Raw genomic sequence first — 19,427 nt, forward strand, 5'->3', positions numbered from 1 at the left:
GAACGGGCAGAGGCCAGAGGGGTTTCCAAGGAGAAAGCAGCTTTATTTAACAGACAAAGCAACGCACTTTTCAGGCGTATGCATTTCGGCGAGTAGCCTTCCTCAGCGCCCTGCCTTGCGTAGCCAGCTTCACTGAATAGTCCCACTGCTGCGCCCCTTTGAGTACAGGTCCGGAGGCTCCTCCCCCAAGCAAGTTGGGCTCACCTGTTGATCGCCACGACAAACGCCGGACTCCAACTCTCAGAATGCACAGAGTGAGTGCTTCTGGGCTGGCGGTGTGGGGGGTGCTGAAAAATAGGCTGGAGCAAAGTCCGGTCTCTTCTGTATATATATATAGTGCTAACTAAAACTGCAACATATATATATATATATATATATATATATATATATATATATATATATATATATATATATTCCAGCTCCAGGTGCCCCTCAGGCAGGAACGCACACAACACAAAGATCGTAGATTAGTCCTTTATTGGTTGAAACTGCCCCAAGTGAGCAGAAAGCTTCATGCAGCCAAAGTCGCCGATTCAGCCTGACGCGTTTCAAAGCTATGCTGCTTCTTTTTCAAAGGCTCGACGAACAGTCATCTCAAAGCTCAAATGCTTCTCTATTAAAAGTTCGACATCACGTGCTGTTTGTTGACACACCCCTTTGGAATCTGGACAATGCCACGCCTTCCTGCCCCAAGGATCTCTGGGTCCTGTAGTGTGCCAAAATTAAACCCTGAATGGGTGCACTCTGTCTGTTGCATGTCGCGCATTTCCAGTGCATAGATGGACCTCTGCTCACAGGGACAGATTCAGTCCATAATCCGTGTTCCACAAAAGAAGCTTGGTTGGATACCAGGCCCCGTGGTACCCTGCCTTCGTGGGTCGGTGCGCTCCTCGCGGCAAGGGCTGTCGCGAAAATATTCAAGCTCCAGGTGCCCCTCAGGCAGGAACGCACACAACACAATGATCGGAGATTAGTCCTTTATTGGTTGAAACTGCCCCAAGTGAGCAGAAAGCTTCATGCAGCCAAAGTCGCCGATTCAGCCTGACGCGTTTCAAAGCTATGCTGCTTCTTTTTCAAAGGCTCGACGAACAGTTATCTCAAAGCTCAAATGCTTCTCTATTAAAAGTTCGACATCACGTGCTGTTTGTTGACACACCCCTTTGGAATCTGGACAATGCCACGCCTTCCTGCCCCAAGGATCTCTGGGTCCTGTAGTGTGCCAAAATTAAACCCTGAATGGGTGCACTCTGTGTGAATTTGAATTTGAATTTAAAAACATTTGTACAGCGCTCGCATACCCAACGGTTTCATGGCGCTAGTGATGATCAGTGGAGGCAGCAGTAAGGAGTTTTAGGGGTAGGCTTGGGTAAACAAAAAGGTTTTAAGATTTTTCCGGAAAAGGGGGTAGGAAAGTGAGGTGCGCAGAGCAATCGGGAGGGAGTTCCAGAATGTTGGAGCCAGGACAGCGAATCTCACTCCGCCCGCCCTCTGCTTTTTAAAGCGGGGAATGGTAAGGAGGGCTAAATGGGCCGAGCGGAGTTCTCTGCCTGGACAGTATGGTTTAATGAGGGAACAAATAAACTCGGGAGCGGTGCCCGCTCTGGCTTGGTAGGTAAGGCAGCCGAGTTTAAACAGGGCGCGCTCCCTTATAGGGAGCCAATGCAAGGTCTTGAGTAAAGGGGTAACCCGATGATATCTGGGGAGGCCATGGATCAGACGGGCCGCCTGATTCTGCACAAGTTGTAGGCGATGGATCATGTATGCAGGGGCTCCGTTATAGACTATGTTGCCGTAGTCTATACGGGACAGTACCATGGCCATCAAAATAATTTTTAAAGCTGGGGGGGAAAAGAAGCGGGAAACTTTCCTAATCACTCTGAGGGAAAAGAAAGATGAAGAGACCACAGAATTAACTTGCGGGAGAACTGTAAGCTGGGGATTTAGGAAAATACCCAGGGTCTTCACTTTGGGAACCGGGAGTGGAGGGACACCAAGGGAAAGGGGCCAAAAAGAAGAAGACCAGGGACTGCAGCCACCTCCGGTCAAGACCAATTCGGTCTTGTCCGGGTTGAGTTTGAGGTGGCTGCAGTTCATCCAATCTTGGATGATGGTCATTGTGGTTTGGACATTCAGGGCAGATGAGGGGGAGTGAGATAGATTGAAGATTAACTGGAGGTCATCCGCATAGTTGAATACGGTGACCTCCAGTTGCTGTAACATAAAAATAAGGGGAAAAATATAAAGGTTGAACAAAAGGGGGGAAAGTGACGAGCCCTGGGGGACCCCGCACTCTACCTTGCGAGAGGCCGCCGCAAAACCAGCCAGATGGACTCCCTGTGTTCTCCCAGCAAGAAAGGACTCTAGCCAGCGAAAGGCTAAGCCCTCTACCCCCGCCGCCCTGACACGGTTAAGAAGAATGGTATGATTCACCGTGTCAAAAGCGGCGGATAGGTCGAGGAGAATCAGGGCTTGCAGAAGGTTGATGTCAATTCCTTCACGCAACTTGTCCATCACTGAGATGACCACTTTTTCGGTAGAGTGCAGGGGGCGAAAACCAGCTTGACAGGGGGAGAGGCAATGGTTTGTCTCAATGTGGGTGCTCAGCGTGGAGGTGATGTGGGTTTCGAGTACCTTGGCAAGGTAGGGAAGGAGAGAGATAGGGCGGTAATTGGAGGCAGAGGAAGGGTCAGCGTCCAATTTTTTTAAGATTGGGATGACAACCGCTGATTTATGTGAGATGGGGACATGGCCATGGATAAGGGAGTCATTAAGAAGGGTCAGGGGAGGGATGGGACAGGCTGAATAGATTTCCCTGAGTATGTTGGCAGGGGCGAAGTCCTGGGGTGAGCCTGATTTGACCCGTTGGAGCAGGGGGCCAAGGGTATCGATAGTAAGGAGTGGGAAGTTGGTCAATGTAGCAGGAGAGGGGGGAGGGGAGGGGTCCATAAAGGTAGGGGAGGGTTGGGGGATGTTATGTTTGATTTTTTCAACTTTATCTATAAAAAACTCGTTGAGCGAGTCACAGAGGGATTGAGACGGGGAGATGGTTGATGTGGCTCTGGTGGATGAGGCGAGCTCATGAACAGTAGAGAAAATTTCCTTTGATTGTGACTCTGCAGCCAGTATCCTGTGGGTGTAGTATTCGGCCTTAGCTTCCAGGATGCTCTTTTTGTAAGTGTGCAGAGTGGCCAGATAAGTTGTTTTTAAGGCAGGATCGTAAATTCTGCGCCAGGCTCTTTCTGCCCTTCTTGCAGCAAGTTTTTTCTCTTTGAGTCGGAGGTAAACCAACGGTTGGCTGCATGGGCCCGTTTTACTGAAAGACGCCTAAAGGGGGCGAATTCGTCTCCTGCCCTCGTGAGCCAGTTATTGATTGCGGCCCGTTGAAGGCCGGCTGTCATGCCAGTAAGGTCCGGGCAGGTCGTGGCCAGGGCCGAACAAAGAGAGGGCATGTTGACCTTACCCCATTTTCGAACCCAGGTGTTTTTGGGAAGGGGGGGTTTGACCGGGAGTGATAGGGCAAGGGAAAACGTAATAGTAAAGTGGTCCGACCAAGGACAGGGGAGAATAATAGGAGGGGTGGATGAGACATTTAATGTCCAGATTTGGTCAAGTGTATGGCCAAGCTGGTGGGTGGGACTGTGAATGAGCGGTACAAAATTCAAATTTTTCATAAGGCAGGTAAATTCCTTGGATTGGGGGCTTTCGGCCGGGTCATTAGGCCAGAAGTTGAGGTCCCCCAATACCAGCACAGAGGAGTGATTTACTGCCAATGTGGCCAAAAGGGTCTGGATCTCGGGAAGGAAAGAGGGGGTGGGCTGAGGAGGACGATAAATAAGAACAAAAGTGAAGGGGACTTGATGGGAAGTGGAACGGGCTACAAGAAGATCCACATCAGTAATAAGAGGGGAAGGGAGGATTTGAAAAGTAGCATCAGTGCGGGCTATTAGCGCCACTCCACCTCCCCGCTTGCCGTCAGGGCGATCCGCACGAATGGTGGAATAGGTAGATGGTAAGGCGGCAAGCACATTGGGCAGGGAGTCGGTCTTGAACCAGGTCTCAGTTAAAAACAGGAGATCTGGTTCATTGGTGTCAAGGTAATCGAATAGCTCGTACTGGTGATTTACGGCGGACCTGGTGTTTAAGAGGGTGGCCGAAGTAGAGGGCAGTTGAACAGGGGGAGCTGGGAGTGAAGGGGAGGTGAAGGGGGATGTGAAAGCAGACGAAACAGAGACTGGTGCACGACTGGGGGGGTAGGATGGAGGGGGACGGTATAGGCCTAGATGTTGCAGGGCGAGGGTGGTGGCAGGATTTATACAGCCGGGGGACCAAAGGAGGCATAGCTGAGACGGGGTATAGGTGGTATAACCAGCAGCGTCCCGTGCCCCTTGCCCCGGCCTGCCGCGGACGGGCGCAGACGGGCTTAACTCAGGCGCAACTCCGGCGCGCATCCGTCGCGCCCGCTGCGCTCGTCCGCTGCGCTGCCTCATACTATCCGTATAAGTAGGGGCGGAGCGGCGGGGGAGGGGCAGGGCTGTGGTGGGAAGCGAAGCCCAGGCCAAGATGGCGCCCGCTGCCGCTGGGAGCCCGCGAGGGACCCGGTCAACCCCAGCCGGCAGCTCACCCCTAAATGCCCAAAGAGGATTAGGTACCTGCACAAGTTTGAAGGTAAGTTAAAACAGATTTTAAAAACAATTTTGCCAGGAATGCGCCACCGCTCGCAATCAGCGGGGCGGGGAGTGGAAAATGCAGCAGCTACCCAGCAACCGACCAATCAGCCCACTGCCACCGGGCCACTGGTCAGACACCAGTCTGTCTGTTGCATGTCGCGCATTTCCAGTCCATAGATGGACCTCCGCTCACAGGGACAGATTCAGTCCATAATCCGTGTTCCACGAAAGAAGCTTGGTTGGATACCAGGCCCCGTGGTACCCTGCCTTCGTGGGTCGGTGCGCTCCTCGCGGCAAGGGCTGCCGCGAAAATATTCCAGCTCCAGGTGCCCCTCAGGCAGGAACGCACACAACACAATGATCGGAGATTAGTCCTTTATTGGTTGAAACTGCCCCGAGTGAGCAGAAAGCTTCATGCAGCCAAAGTCGCCGATTCAGCCTGGCGCGTTTCAAAGCTATGCTGCTTCTTTTTCAAAGGCTCGACGAACAGTTATCTCAAAGCTCAAATGCTTCTCTATTAAAAGTTCGACATCACGTGCTGTTTGTTGACACACCCCTTTGGAATCTGGACAATGCCACGCCTTCCTGACCCGAGGATCTCTGGGTCCTGTAGTGTGCCAAAATTAAACCCTGAATGGGTGCACTCTGTCTGTTGCATGTCGCGCATTTCCAGTCCATAGATGGACCTCCGCTCACAGGGACAGATTCAGTCCATAATCCGTGTTCCACAAAAGAAGCTTGGTTGGATACCAGGCCCCGTGGTACCCTGCCTTCGTGGGTCGGTGCGCTCCTCGCGGCAAGAGCTGCCGCGAAAATATTCCAGCTCCAGGTGCCCCTCAGGCAGGAACGCACACAACACAATGATCGGAGATTAGTCCTTTATTGGTTAAAAACTGCCCCAAGTGAGCAGAAAGCTTCATGCAGCCAAAGTCGCCGATTCAGCCTGACGCGTTTCAAAGCTATGCTGCTTCTTTTTCAAAGGCTCGACGAACAGTTATCTCAAAGCTCAAATGCTTCTCTATTAAAAGTTCGACATCACGTGCTGTTTGTTGACACACCCCTTTGGAATCTGGACAATGCCACGCCTTCCTGCCCCAAGGATCTCTGGGTCCTGTAGTGTGCCAAAATTAAACCCTGAATGGGTGCACTCTGTCTGTTGCATGTCGCGCATTTCCAGTCCATAGATGGACCTCCGCTCACAGGGACAGATTCAGTCCATAATCCGTGTTCCACGAAAGAAGCTTGGTTGGATACCAGGCCCCGTGGTACCCTGCCTTCGTGGGTCGGTGCGCTCCTCGCGGCAAGGGCTGCCGCGAAAATATTCCAGCTCCAGGTGCCCCTCAGGCAGGAACGCACACAACACAATGATCGGAGATTAGTCCTTTATTGGTTGAAACTGCCCCAAGTGAGCAGAAAGCTTCATGCAGCCAAAGTCGCCGATTCAGCCTGGCGCGTTTCAAAGCTATGCTGCTTCTTTTTCAAAGGCTCGACGAACAGTTATCTCAAAGCTCAAAAGCTTCTCTATTAAAAGTTCGACATCACGTGCTGTTTGTTGACACACCCCTTTGGAATCGGGACAATGCCACGCCTTCCTGCCCCAAGGATCTCTGGGTCCTGTAGTGTGCCAAAATTAAACCCTGAATGGGTGCACTGTGTCTATTGCATGTCGCGCATTTCCAGTCCATAGATGGACCTCCGCTCACAGGGACAGATTCAGTCCATAATCCGTGTTCTACGAAAGAAGCTTGGTTGGATACCAGGCCCCGTGGTACCCTGCCTTCGTGGGTCGATGCGCTCCTCGCGGCAAGGGCTGCCGCGAAAATATTCCAGCTCCAGGTGCCCCTCAGGCAGGAACGCACACAACACAATGATCAGAGATTAGTCCTTTATTGGTTGAAACTGCCCCAAGTGATCAGAAAGCTTCATGCAGCCAAAGTCGCCGATTCAGCCTGACGCGTTTCAAAGCTATGCTGCTTCTTTTTCAAAGGCTCGACGAACAGTTATCTCAAAGCTCAAATGCTTCTCTATTAAAAGTTCGACATCACGTGCTGTTTGTTGACACACCCCTTTGGAATCTGGACAATGCCACGCCTTCCTGCCCCAAGGATCTCTGGGTCCTGTAGTGTGCCAAAATTAAACCCTGAATGGGTGCACTGTGTCTGTTGCATGTCGCGCATTTCCAGTCCATAGATGGACCTCCGCTCACAGGGACAGATTCAGCGAGGGCGGACAGACTCAGCGAGGCCCATCCAGGGTTTTGAAACTTTTAAACAAATTTGCAGAAGCTTAACGCACTACAAAGCCCAGGAAACATTGCGGCCCAAAATCAGGGCGGGCTATCAAGTTGAATATAAGTGCGTGGCAGTATGGATGCTCAATTCTGTCGAGCCTCTGAGGAAAGCGCATCAAGCGCTGAAACGCGTCAGGCTACATCGACATTTTGGGACTGCAAATATATTGCTTTGCCTGTCTCCGTCCTTACTCATTAAAGACTTGGCTGTCAGCTGTTGTGGCGTGCGTTCCTGTTTGCTGAGGGGCAATAGGAGCTTTCATTTTTGCACGGCCGTCCCCGCCGTGAGGAATGCACCATCCCTTGATCACTGGGGGCCATGCGGCTGGGAATATATCGAGCCGCTAACGTGGAACATCAGCTTCTGAGATTATGGGCGGACAGACTCAGCGAGGCCCATCCAGGGTTTTGAAACTTTTAAACAAATTTGCAGAAGCTTAACGCACTACAAAGCCCAGGAAACATTGCGGGCCAAAATCAGGGCGGCCTATCAAGTTGAATATAAGTGCGTGGCAGTATGGATGCTCAATTCTGTCGAGCCTCTGAGGAAAGTGCATCAAGCGCTGAAACGCGTCAGGCTACATCGACTTTTTGGGACTGCAAATATATTGCTTTGCCTATTTCCGTCCTTACTCATTAAAGACTTGGCTGTCAGCTGTTGTGGCGTGCGTTCCTGTTTGCTGAGGGGCAATAGGAGCTTTCATTTTTGCACGGCGGTCCCCGCCGTGAGGAATGCACCATCCCTTGATCACTGGGGGCCATGCGGCTGGGAATATATCGAGCCGCTAACGTGGAACATCAGCTTCTGAGACTATGGGCGGACAGACTCAGCGAGGCCCATCCAGGGTTTTGAAACTTTTAAGCAAATTTGCAGAAGCTTAACGCACTACAAAGCCCAGGAAACATTGCGGCCCAAAATCAGGGCGGGCTATCAAGTTGAATATAAGTGCGTGGCAGTATGGATGCTCAATTCTGTCGAGCCTCTGAGGAAAGCGCATCAAGCGCTGAAACGCGTCAGGCTACATCGACTTTTTGGGACTGCAAATATATTGCTTTGCCTGTTTCCGTCCTTACTCATTAAAGACTTGGCTGTCAGCTGTTGTGGCGTGCGTTCCTGTTTGCTGAGGGGCAATAGGAGCTTTCATTTTTGCACGGCGGTCCCTGCCGTGAGGAACGCACCATCCCTTGATCACTGGGGGCCATGCGGCTGGGAATATATCGAGCTGCTAACGTGGAACATCAGCTTCTGAGATTATGGGCGGACAGACTCAGCGAGGCCCATCCAGGGTTTTGAAACTTTTAAACAAATTTGCAGAAGCTTAACGCACTACAAAGCCCAGGAAACATTGCGGCCCAAAATCAGGGCGGGCTATCAAGTTGAATATAAGTGTGTGGCAGTATGGATGCTCAATTCTGTCGAGCCTCTGAGGAAAGCGCATCAAGCGCTGAAACGCGTCAGGCTACATCGACTTTTTGGGACTGCAAATATATTGCTTTGTCTGTTTCCGTCCTTACTCATTAAAGACTTGGCTGTCAGCTGTTGTGGCGTGCGTTCCTGTTTGCTGAGGGGCAATAGGAGCTTTCATTTTTGCACGGCGGTCCCTGCCATGAGGAACGCACCATCCCTTGATCACTGGGGGCCATGCGGCGGGGAATATATCGAGCCGCTAACGTGGAACATCAGCTTCTGAGATTATGGGCGGACAGACTGTCTGTTTCCGTCCTTACTCATTAAAGACTTGGCTGTCAGCTGTTGTGGCGTGCGTTCCTGTTTGCTGAGGGGCAATAGGAGCTTTTATATATATATATATGTATATATATATATATATATATATATATATATATATATATATATATATATATATATATATATTACCTACTGGCGGTCGCCAGTAGGTATATATAGTTAGGATTTTTTCCCTATGGGATTTTTGAAAATTCTATGTCTAATAACTTTGGCGTTTGTGGACGGAATTGGCTGAAATTTTCTGGAAAATGGAACATTTTGTTTCTGAGCAGCCCCTGAAAATTTGGGGGGGGTTCGTCCAAGGGGGGCCGAGAAAAAAGGGGGGTCCCAAAACGTGTTTTTAACATTGAGTTTTCCATAGGGCGGTTGGCCTCACTTTTAGCCCGAACGGCTGAATGGATTTGCATGAAACTTGGCAAAATTGTAGGGACTGGTAGCCCGATGTGCCTTTTGTAGGTCTCAATATATGTGCTCCAGTGGATTTTGAGAAATTAACGTTTAAAAAAAGATATATATCTGTAACAGCGGACCGGGCAGCTCCCCGGTTCGCGGACCGGGGCGCGTACCAGAACTTCGCGTAGCGAAGCTGATTGGTTCTCCTGCGTCTGTCAACATTCTAAACAGTCCGGAGCGGCCGCCATCTTGTCTCTCGGTAGGATCGAGAGACAAGAGGAGGCCAAAACAAAGGGGGAAATAACCATAAGGGGGCATAGTAGATCCTCCCTGACCCCCTAGGTTTAATGTGGAGGCTTTAAAAGGGCCCCGCGGGGCAAAAAAAAATAAAAAAAAAATTTGTTTTTTTGCGTGGGTAGCGCCCGGTCCGCGAACCGGGAAGCGTTCTGGGCAGCGTACTACAATGAAAAATGAATGATAGACTTTTCAAATGCTGTATGTTAATTGATTGTTGGTTTTGTTCATTATTTTTTATTTTCTTTATTTTTTAAGCATTTTTTTTTATTGTGATTGTGTTTCATAATTTATTAAACTTTCTAACATTTCATTGTCAGAAATTTCATAATTATCATGGAATATACATTGTAGTCTCTGAGGGTGTAAAATGTCCTCATTTGCAAGGAGGTTATCTACTGCTTGTACACATTGCAGTAGTTCATTGTCCCAAGTTTCATCGAAAAATTCAATATCATTTTCATCAATGATTTCTTGGCTGCTCTCTTGCAGGACAATTTGAAATTCAACTTTCTGTTCGCCTTCCATTTTGCCTGAAATTTAGATTAAAAAAATATATATTAGTAGAGATAGGGCACTGTTGGGATTAATTTTAGATAGGCAGTTTTTATCAGTGAATTTATCTTTGGGCAGTGTATAGTATCAGAGTGGAAGTAGGAATATAAAAAAGTGTATGTTTTTTTAAAACGTTTGCAATTTTTTTGGGACACTTTTAACATGGCTATGTGACTCAAACAGTCAAAATCTAAATTCGCCATGCACAGGTGGGAGCATATTTACAAGGAATGTGCTACATGGGGAAAGGTCTTATAATGTAATATGGGAAAAATGACATCAGAGACACTGAAATGCCTTATAGAGAAGCATACACCATTATGTCCTTGTCATAAATTTGCAAACCATTACTTTTCCCCAAAAACGATTTTCAAATCATAATTTGAAAACACTGCACATGTGGAAATGACTTAAAATGTCCTTAATTCAAAATTTGCTATTCCTTATTTTGCGATTGCACTGAAGGATTTGCAAATTTTGCGATTCCTTAAATGCAATGTATCAAACAAAAAATATGTAAAAAATGATATTAAGGATTTGGAAACTACCACCAACTTCTAGTTTGTGGTAATTTGCGAATTCTTTTCAAAAAGCATTTTTTTCCAAAAAACAAAAGGTCCCATATGACGCCCATACATGCCCTTAGGGCATGTATGTGTGCCATATGCCCCCAAATTTCTTTTTCAGGGGTGCAGCAGGGTGTTCTTGAGATACCCCTGCACGCTTGAAAAAATTCCTATTTTGTGATGAGCTAATTGCTAATCGCAAATTGCAACCTTCATTCCTATGAGCCTCCTAGCCCATGGAAATGAATGGGTAATTTGCAATTAGCAATTTGCTCATTGCAAATTAGGAATGGTAAAGAATTGCTATTTATTCCTTAAAATTTCCTATTTAGGAAATGCAAAATAGTTTGATGGTACATATGGTGGTTCATCTGTAACAAGATAAGAAGCTTAGGGATACATTTATGATGACTGGCGCAATAAAGTAGACATTACTTACTTCATTGGTAGGCCATTACATGTATTATCTCCTCTGTATTCTTCATCAAGCGTAACTTTAATCTGCAATCCTGAGTAGGCCTCACCTTAAACAAACTTTTGGATAGGCCACACCTTATTGTCATCCTGGATTAATCATTTAAAATGCTAGGGACAGATTTATGATAGGTGTATGCCTCTTTTGTGCCTCTGTGCGTCACTTTTATGATGCAGCGGCGGTGCTAATTTGCAATTAGCAATTTGCTTATTGCAAATTAGGAATGGTAAAGAATTGCTATTTATTCCTTAAAATTTGCTATTTAGGAAATGCAAAATAGTTTGATGGTACATATGGTGGTTCATCTGTAACAAGATAAGAAGCTTAGGGATACATTTATGATGACTGGCGCAATAAAGTGGACATTACTTACTTCATTGGTAGGCCTTTACATGTATTATCTCCTCTGTATTTTTCATCAAGCGTAACTTTAATCTGCAATCCTGAATAGGCCTCACCTTAAACAAACCTCTGGATAGGCCACACTTTATCGTCATCCTGGATTAATCATTTAAAATGCTAGGGACAGATTTATGATAGGTGTATGCCTCTTTTGTGCCACTGTGCGTCACTTTTATGATGCAGCGGTGGTGCAAAAGATTTGCTATGAGGCAACAACATTACAAATTGATGCATTTAGGCAGATATGTCATGGTGTAAAAAAAACGTACCACATGAAACTGATGCAGCAGTGATGCAAAAGATGCACCATGTCGCAAGACAGGCCTCACTTGGGGCCATATGTATCAAGCTAATTAGCATTCGCAAAGATCAAAATTCTACGAATTTCGGCCTTTGCGAATGTTTATTAGACAAATGGTATGTATCAAACAAGTTTGATGCAAAATAAGGAGTAGCAAAATTTGCTATTCCTTATTTTGCAATTGCACTGAAGGATTTGCAAATTTTGTGACTACTTAAATGCAATGTATCAAACAAAAAATATGTAAAAAATGACATTAAGGATTTGGAAACTATTGTGGTAAATTGGTGGTAATTTGTGAATTCTTTTCAAAAAGCTTTTTTTCAAAAAAACAAAAGGTCCCATATGACGCCAACACATGCCCTTAGGGCATGTATGTGTGCCATATGCCCCCAAATTTCTTTTTCAGGGGTGCAGCAGGGTGTTCTTGAGACACCCCTGCACCCTTGGAAAAATTCCTAATTTGTGATGAGCAAATTGCTAATCGCAAATTAAACCTTCATTCCTATGAGCCTCCTAGCCCATGGAAATGAATGGGTAACTTGCAATTAGCAATTTGCTCATTGCAAATTAGGAATGGTAAAGAATTGCTATTTAATCCTTAAAATTCGCTATTTAGGAAATGCAAAATAGTTTCATGCTACATATGGCGGTTCATCTGTAACAAGATAAGAAGCTTAGGGATAGATTTATGATGACTGGTGCATCACCAGGGATGTGTCAGTCATCCTGCGCCGCTGTTCCACCACCCATGGTGTGCTGCATTTAGAATGCGGGGCATCATGGGGCAAAAATGGCACAGATGCGTGACGTATCTGTGCTGTAAAGGTAGTGATTGCTGGAGTTGTATCGCAAGTGCGATGCAGCTCAAGCAAGGCTCAGGGGTGCCCCATCTCCACAATGTTGCGTCAAGACCTATGCCTGCATAAAGCAGGCGCAGGGTTTTGACGAAGCTTTCTCATATCTGATTGTAAATACGGCACACCATGGGTGGCAGAGTAGTGGTGCACGTTAACTGGTGCATGCCTGGGGATGTGCCATTTAACATAAATCTGCCCCTTTACATTTAAGTATGTGCAGGACACACAGAGTCGGTGAGGCTTATCCAAGGTTAAGAAGAGATGAGTCCTGTTCACTGAAAATTTAGACATAGTCTTCACCTGCTCAGCATTGTTGGACATGGCTAAATAATAGCTGCAAAATATTACTCTTGTTAAACAATTTTACTATTATAATCTCTGAGATTTGTCTCTTACTCTGCAACATCTCATTGTTGTTATCTTTCTTTAAAGATAAAGACAACCTCAACATGAGCGACAATCTGCAATCAGTTGATTTTGACCTCATCATTGAACTTGTAATTGAAACATCAGTGGATGTTGATCCCTTGGATGATTTAAATCCTGAGGATGAAGAAGAGCGTGATGAGGATGCAGATTTGTCCGAATTATATGACATAGGATGGGAAGCTGACCTGCTTGAGCCTATGGAAATATAAACATTTATTTTTAAAATTTATAATTAATAAAAAGTAAAAAGGTAAACCGTTTAATTTAAAAATAAAGACACCTTCAAAAGCAGGTTATGTGTAGTGTCTTCAATAAAATATTAAAATATGCTCATAAAATTAGATCAGATTCACATATAAAATAGCATAGGTAACATAAATATAAATGTCATTTCTTTTCTGCTATTTCTGTATTGTAAATTTGCAAGGACTAAAAAATCTTCTATTTAAAATGTCAAGTAGTGTGTTAAGTTTTTGATCACTGTTATTGTTTTACTGTTTGGTAATAATGGTTAATAACATTTTTTATTATATTTTACCACAGATTCAACTGCAGATCATTTCAAGATTTCACCATGCCAACAATAGAAAGACAGAGAAAGGCTGCAAAACGTCAAAGACAGCAGGTGAAAGAAAATAAGCAGCAGTCCTCTAACAAAAAGATTTGTCAAGTCACGAAGAAAGCACCGGGTAAGAGCACAAAATATTTCATAAGAAATATGTGTAGTAAAAAAAATATTACTACAGAAAATGTTTCAGTCCATAAAACGAGAAGGAATTCAAATGGAAAGGAAAGGCCAATCAAAAATGTAACTGCTAGAGCAAGAGATAACTCTGTGCATGATAGTAGAAGGAAACAACAGTTTAGGGAGATTCGTAAACGAATGTTCCGCAACAGGATAATTGGCAATTTGTTAAAAAAATATGAAGAAAGGTCAACAGAAACTGGTTTTTTATAAGAGAAAAAAAAAAGTTGAGAAAGTTATTGATCAGGCATTTGAAATTAAACGTAAGTTATTTATTTTGATAATCAATAGAATTAGGAAGCTAAACAAGGCAATTTATGATTTCAAAAGAAATAGTAGATGGAAGAGAATAGTTAATCGTAGTAATTTTTGTGAAGTTTTTTCTGGAGAATGGATGCATAGTTCAAGCTGTGAGGCATTTTTTAATGAGGAGAGTTATTTCCAGGATAATGATTTGGTGCATGCAGTTGACACCAGTGGTCGTGCTTATGAAGTGAAAGATGGTTGTCCAGTTGAAAAAGAAAAACTTGTGACAACAGAGGCAGAAGAGGTGTTAGGTAATGAGGTTTTAGGAAGACGTGCTAAGGGTCCTGTGTACACCTGGAAGTGTAGTAGTATTTGCAGTGTGCGACTGGATTCCATCAATTTGCTTTGTGATTTTGTACGGTCATTTAATAAGAAAAGTTTGAAGCAGAAAATAAGGTTGTTGCAAGAATTAGATCCTTGCAGAGTAAGAGAAGTGACAGGTTTGCATGGTCATTCACTGGCTTGTCTTTCCAGGAGAGTATGCCAGAGTGTTTTTCATCATTTCAGGATGCTAGCAGTGCATCATAATAAAGTGAGGAAATTAGTTAGAATGTTGTATTATGCTAAGAGTCCAGCAATTATGCTTAAACAATTATGCGCTGCTCTTTTGCATGGTTCTGAAATAGATGTGAAGAATATATGTGAAGAAATTGAGTTTTGTTACTTTGGAAGTAAAGAGGAGAATGTTGAAATTGAGCAAGAAGAAGAGGGTCATGTGGAAGATAGTGTACAGGTTTCCAGTACAGATAATTTTCAGAGGGAAATTGCGACGTTTGAGGTGAAATCAAGTGAGAGGCCTAATTTCACTTGTGTGTGTTGTCGACGCACTTATTATAAGAATCAGACTAAGTTAGTGGATTTATATGCAAAAAGTGAAAGGGAAAATAATAGTGAATGGAAGGATTTCGCAACATACTTGATGGTAGAAAATTGTTTTGATTTGGGATTGGATCAACGTGTGTGTAGTTATTGTTGTTGCAAATTAAATCAAAACCAGATGCCTGCTAGAGCAGTTCATAATAATCTGGAATTGGTTGAGATTCCTTCTGAATTGAAGGATTTAAATACTTATGAATCTATTTTTATTCAAAGTATCCATCCCTTTCAGGCTATTGTAAGAATGGAGCCAAAGACAGGGAAATTGCCTCCATCAGATTTACAGAGAGGATTAAAGGGAAGAGTTGTTTATTTGCCTCTAGATTTGAAGAAAAACATTAACACAATTGGAGTAGAAAAAGAGGAAGAGGAACCTCTGGTTATCTTAGTTAATGGGGTTCCGACAAAGAATAAGAAAATATGGCAAGATTTAGTAGATGTTAGGAAAGTTAAAAAGGCAACATTGTATTTGAAAAAAAAATAATAAATACTATAAGAATGTATATGTTGCAGAAGAGGAAGTAAGTGAGGAAGAGGATAGCGATTTGTGTGCTGGTCAAATTGAGAAAGTAGAACCCTCTACTAGTGAAGAAATATATGAACATTATAGTGTTCATCCTTTGCATTCCAAGGAAGTCATGGGGAATGCTATTGAGTTGTTTCAAATGAAACAAGCCAAAGGGAGTCCCATTAGTGTTTGGGAGGAAAGTTTGGAAGCTCGGTGTTTCCCACAGCTTTTTCCAACAGGTCAGGGAGGAAGATATGATGAGCGACCTCATCAAATTCCTGCTTCTGAATACCGGACTTTGCGATTGTATGCAGGAGATGCTAGGTTTCGACAATGCATTCCCTATTTGTTTCCTCTCCTGTTTGAAAGCGATCCGTCTGGACTGTCATATGCAGTGAACCACATCTTGAAAAGTGGTATACACATGCAAAACATCTCGGCAAGTGACTTTATGGATAAAGTCAATGTCCAAGACAGTATTTTGGATTCTCACCTGATTAATCTCATGGCGTGTCAGCGTGGTACTAATGAGTACTGGTACCGTCGTCATGGTGATTTAAAATGTATGTTGAGGAACTTAGGTACTCCCACATGGTTCCTCACTCTGAGCTGTGCCGAGTATGGCTGGGAAGACTTACTTGAATTTCTACGAGAGGCAAATGCTAACGTAGATAACATCGAATTCAAGACACCCGGAGAACTGTGCTCTTTGGATCCAGTCAATGTATGTAGGTACTTCAATCATAGATTTGAAGCTATGATGTCTTTCATCATGAATAAGAAGAATCCACCTCTTGGAGAGGTGTTGGATTTCTTCTGGAGAAAGGAGTACCAAGCAAGAGGTGCTCCTCATATACATATGTTGCTGTGGATCAAGGATGCACCTAAATTTGGAACGGATCCAGAAGACTCAGTGATGAGTTTCATCCAACAGTATTCTACGTGTGCTGTTCCAAACGCAAAGGAGAAGAAAAGCCTAAGAGAAAAAGTTCTGCGTTTCCAAAGCCATCGATGTGGAAAGTACTGCCGTCGTAAATTCCGAAACAAGGACAAGTTCTACACTAAATGTCGTTTCGGCTTTCCACGACCGGTGATTTCTAAAGGAAGAGTAAACAGTTTGATGTCTTCGCTGCGACACAATGTCATGAAGAAATCACCTAAAAACACTTACAATTTGAAGAGGAACGAAGAGTCCAAGTACATCAACGACTACAACCCGGTGATTTTGTCCATGTGGAATGCTAACATGGATATACAGTTTGTGGCTGATAACTGTATGGCTGTGGCTCGGTATGTGACGTCTTACATCACCAAAAAAGAGAAGACAGAATTGAAGGATATGTGGGAGGACATTTCCCATGAAAAGAGCCTCAGCAAGAAGTTGTACAGTTTCAGTCTGAAAATGTTGTCGCATCGAGAAATCGGAGCGTACGAATGTTCTGACCGGTTGTCTTCAGCAAGTCTCTATGCCAAGTCCAGGAGTATCGTTTGGGCGAGTCTTGGTCTTGCTGCAACGCGTAATCGAGTTCTCAAACCTGTGCGGGAAATTGAGTATTTGGCGGAAAAGGAGCCAAACAGTACCGACATTTTGAAGACCAACATGTTGGATACATATTATCCAAATCGAAGCATTCACCTCGAGAATGTTTGTCTGTATGAGGTTCTTCAAAATTACATATTCAAGAGGAACATCAAAGAAGATACTGAGAAAGGAGTGTATGCTGTAATAGGAAGTGAGGGATGTCTGGTCAAGCAAAGAAAATGCCACTTGGTAAACCATCGAAAATTGAGTGGCGAATCTCCTGAAAAAAATGAGTTTTTCTATTTAGCACTTTTGCAACTTTTCAAGCCTTGGCGTGCAGAAGAGGAACTGCTTGGAGATTTCCTCTGTTACGAAGACTCTTTCAATGCCGCCAAGGAGACCATAGAATGTCCTGCTTTTCCCAAATATGTAGAAATGTTGAATGCGGAAATTGAGCAGGAAGCAACGATTGCAGCCGAGATTGCCAGAGACAGTTCTCAGGACAGTCAGAGTTCTGCTTCATTGAGTCAGGATCCACTAGGAGGACCTGTTATCGAAAATGAAGCTGCCACTGCTATGAATGAAGTGGAAAGAGCCATGGCACATGCTCAAGAGGATGCGGTTAACTTAGAAGAGTTGGAAAGACAACTCAACGTTGAGCAGAGGAAAATATATGACGAAGTTACCATGCAAATTGATCATGGATTAAGTCATGATAAGAAAGAGTGCTCATGTACGTCGTTGAAGCCTGTCCGACTGTACGTGAGTGGAGAAGCGGGAACTGGAAAAAGTTTCCTCATTAAAGCAATTTCATGCTATTTGCAGGAAAGGACAGAGTCATCGCTGTCTTGTGTTGTCACTGCTCCAACTGGACTGGCAGCACATAATATTAAAGGGATTACTTTACATCGTTTACTGATGCTGCCAGTGGAGCATGACAACAAATTACAATATCACAAGCTATCTGGAGATGCTTGTTTTGAAGTTTCAAGAATCTTGAGGAAAATGAAACTTCTTATCATTGACGAAGTAAGCATGGTTTCCAATGTCATGCTTGCCTTTGTGCATTTGAGGATGCAAGAAGTTCTCAAAACAGAGTATGATGTGTTATTTGGTGGCAAACACATCATTGTTTTCGGAGATCTTCTGCAGCTGACACCAGTGAAAGGGCAACCTGTGTTCAAAATGCTCACGCATGAAGATACCAGGAAGTGCCTAGGCAGCATTGGCAACGTCAATATATGGTTAAACTTCAATTATGCTGAACTGCATGAAAATATGCGTCAGGCGAAGGATGAAGTTTACAAGACTATTCTACAAGATGTTAGAATTGGAAAAGTGACCGAGCATGGGAAAGAAGCTTTACATGCACGATTACTGTCAAATTTATATCCAGAACAAGATGTTGTGCCTGAGAATATTTTTCAGAAAATTACTGAGAAGAAATCTGGAATATGTTTGATGCCAACTCTTGCAGAATGTGCCAAATTTAACAACAAAATGTTGCATTTAGAAAAGCAAGAGATTGTGAAACTGGAAGCTATTGACAGAGTAGAGCATATGGGATCAACAATTATTTTGTCTGAGAATCTGAAAACAAAATTGGATTCATTAGAGAAGAGTATATCTAAAACTGCAGGTTTTGAAAAGACTCTGAATGTGTGCTTGAACTGCCGTATAATTTTAAGAAGGAATTTACATGTTGAAAGAGGTCTGGTAAATGGATCAATGGGTAATGTTGTTGATTTTGTGAAATACAGAAATAGAGATGGAATTGAATTTTTAAAAATTAAATTTGATGGCATTGAGGAAGTACAGCTAATTGCTCGTTGTTCTGCTAGATTTTTGCTCGTAAAAGACTTATATGTTCGCCGTAAGCAGTTTCCTGTTTGCTTGGCATATGCGGTGACAATCCATAAATCGCAAGGTTTAAGTGTAGACAGTGCATTGGTGAATATTGGCAGTTCTGTGTTCAAGGAGGGTATGGCATATGTGGCATTGTCACGAGTTAGAACTTTATCGGGATTGTACTTGATTGAGTGTGATGTCACAAACATTTGTGCTGATCTAGATTGTGTTAAGGAATACAATAGGTTAAGAAGAGAGTATGCGCCACATTTGCCTCAGTATCCTTTGTTTGAGAAACGTGTGGTAGGCCGGAAACGAAGAAATGTGACCAATACTGGGGAGGTTGTAGCAAAAAGACGAAAAGTCGATGAACCTAAAATTACTAGCAGAAACAAAAAGGATTCTGTTGAAGATGTTGTTGGTTTTCAATTTGAGAACAGTTCTGGTGTTAACTGCTATGCTAATGTAGTGGTTAATGTTTTGTTTTCTCTAGAAAATGTAAAAGAAGAGATTGTGGTCAATTCTGATCAAAGATTTTGCAGTTTGTTAAATTCTGTGTTAGAGAAATGTAGCACTGATAGAAGAAACATAGAAAGTGTGTCTGAAATTCGAAATCTGTTAGACAGATGTTCAGGCCAAACAC

This window comes from Lissotriton helveticus, chromosome 6, assembly GCF_964261635.1.
Source record: "Lissotriton helveticus chromosome 6, aLisHel1.1, whole genome shotgun sequence".
Lineage (NCBI taxonomy): Eukaryota > Metazoa > Chordata > Amphibia > Caudata > Salamandridae > Lissotriton > Lissotriton helveticus.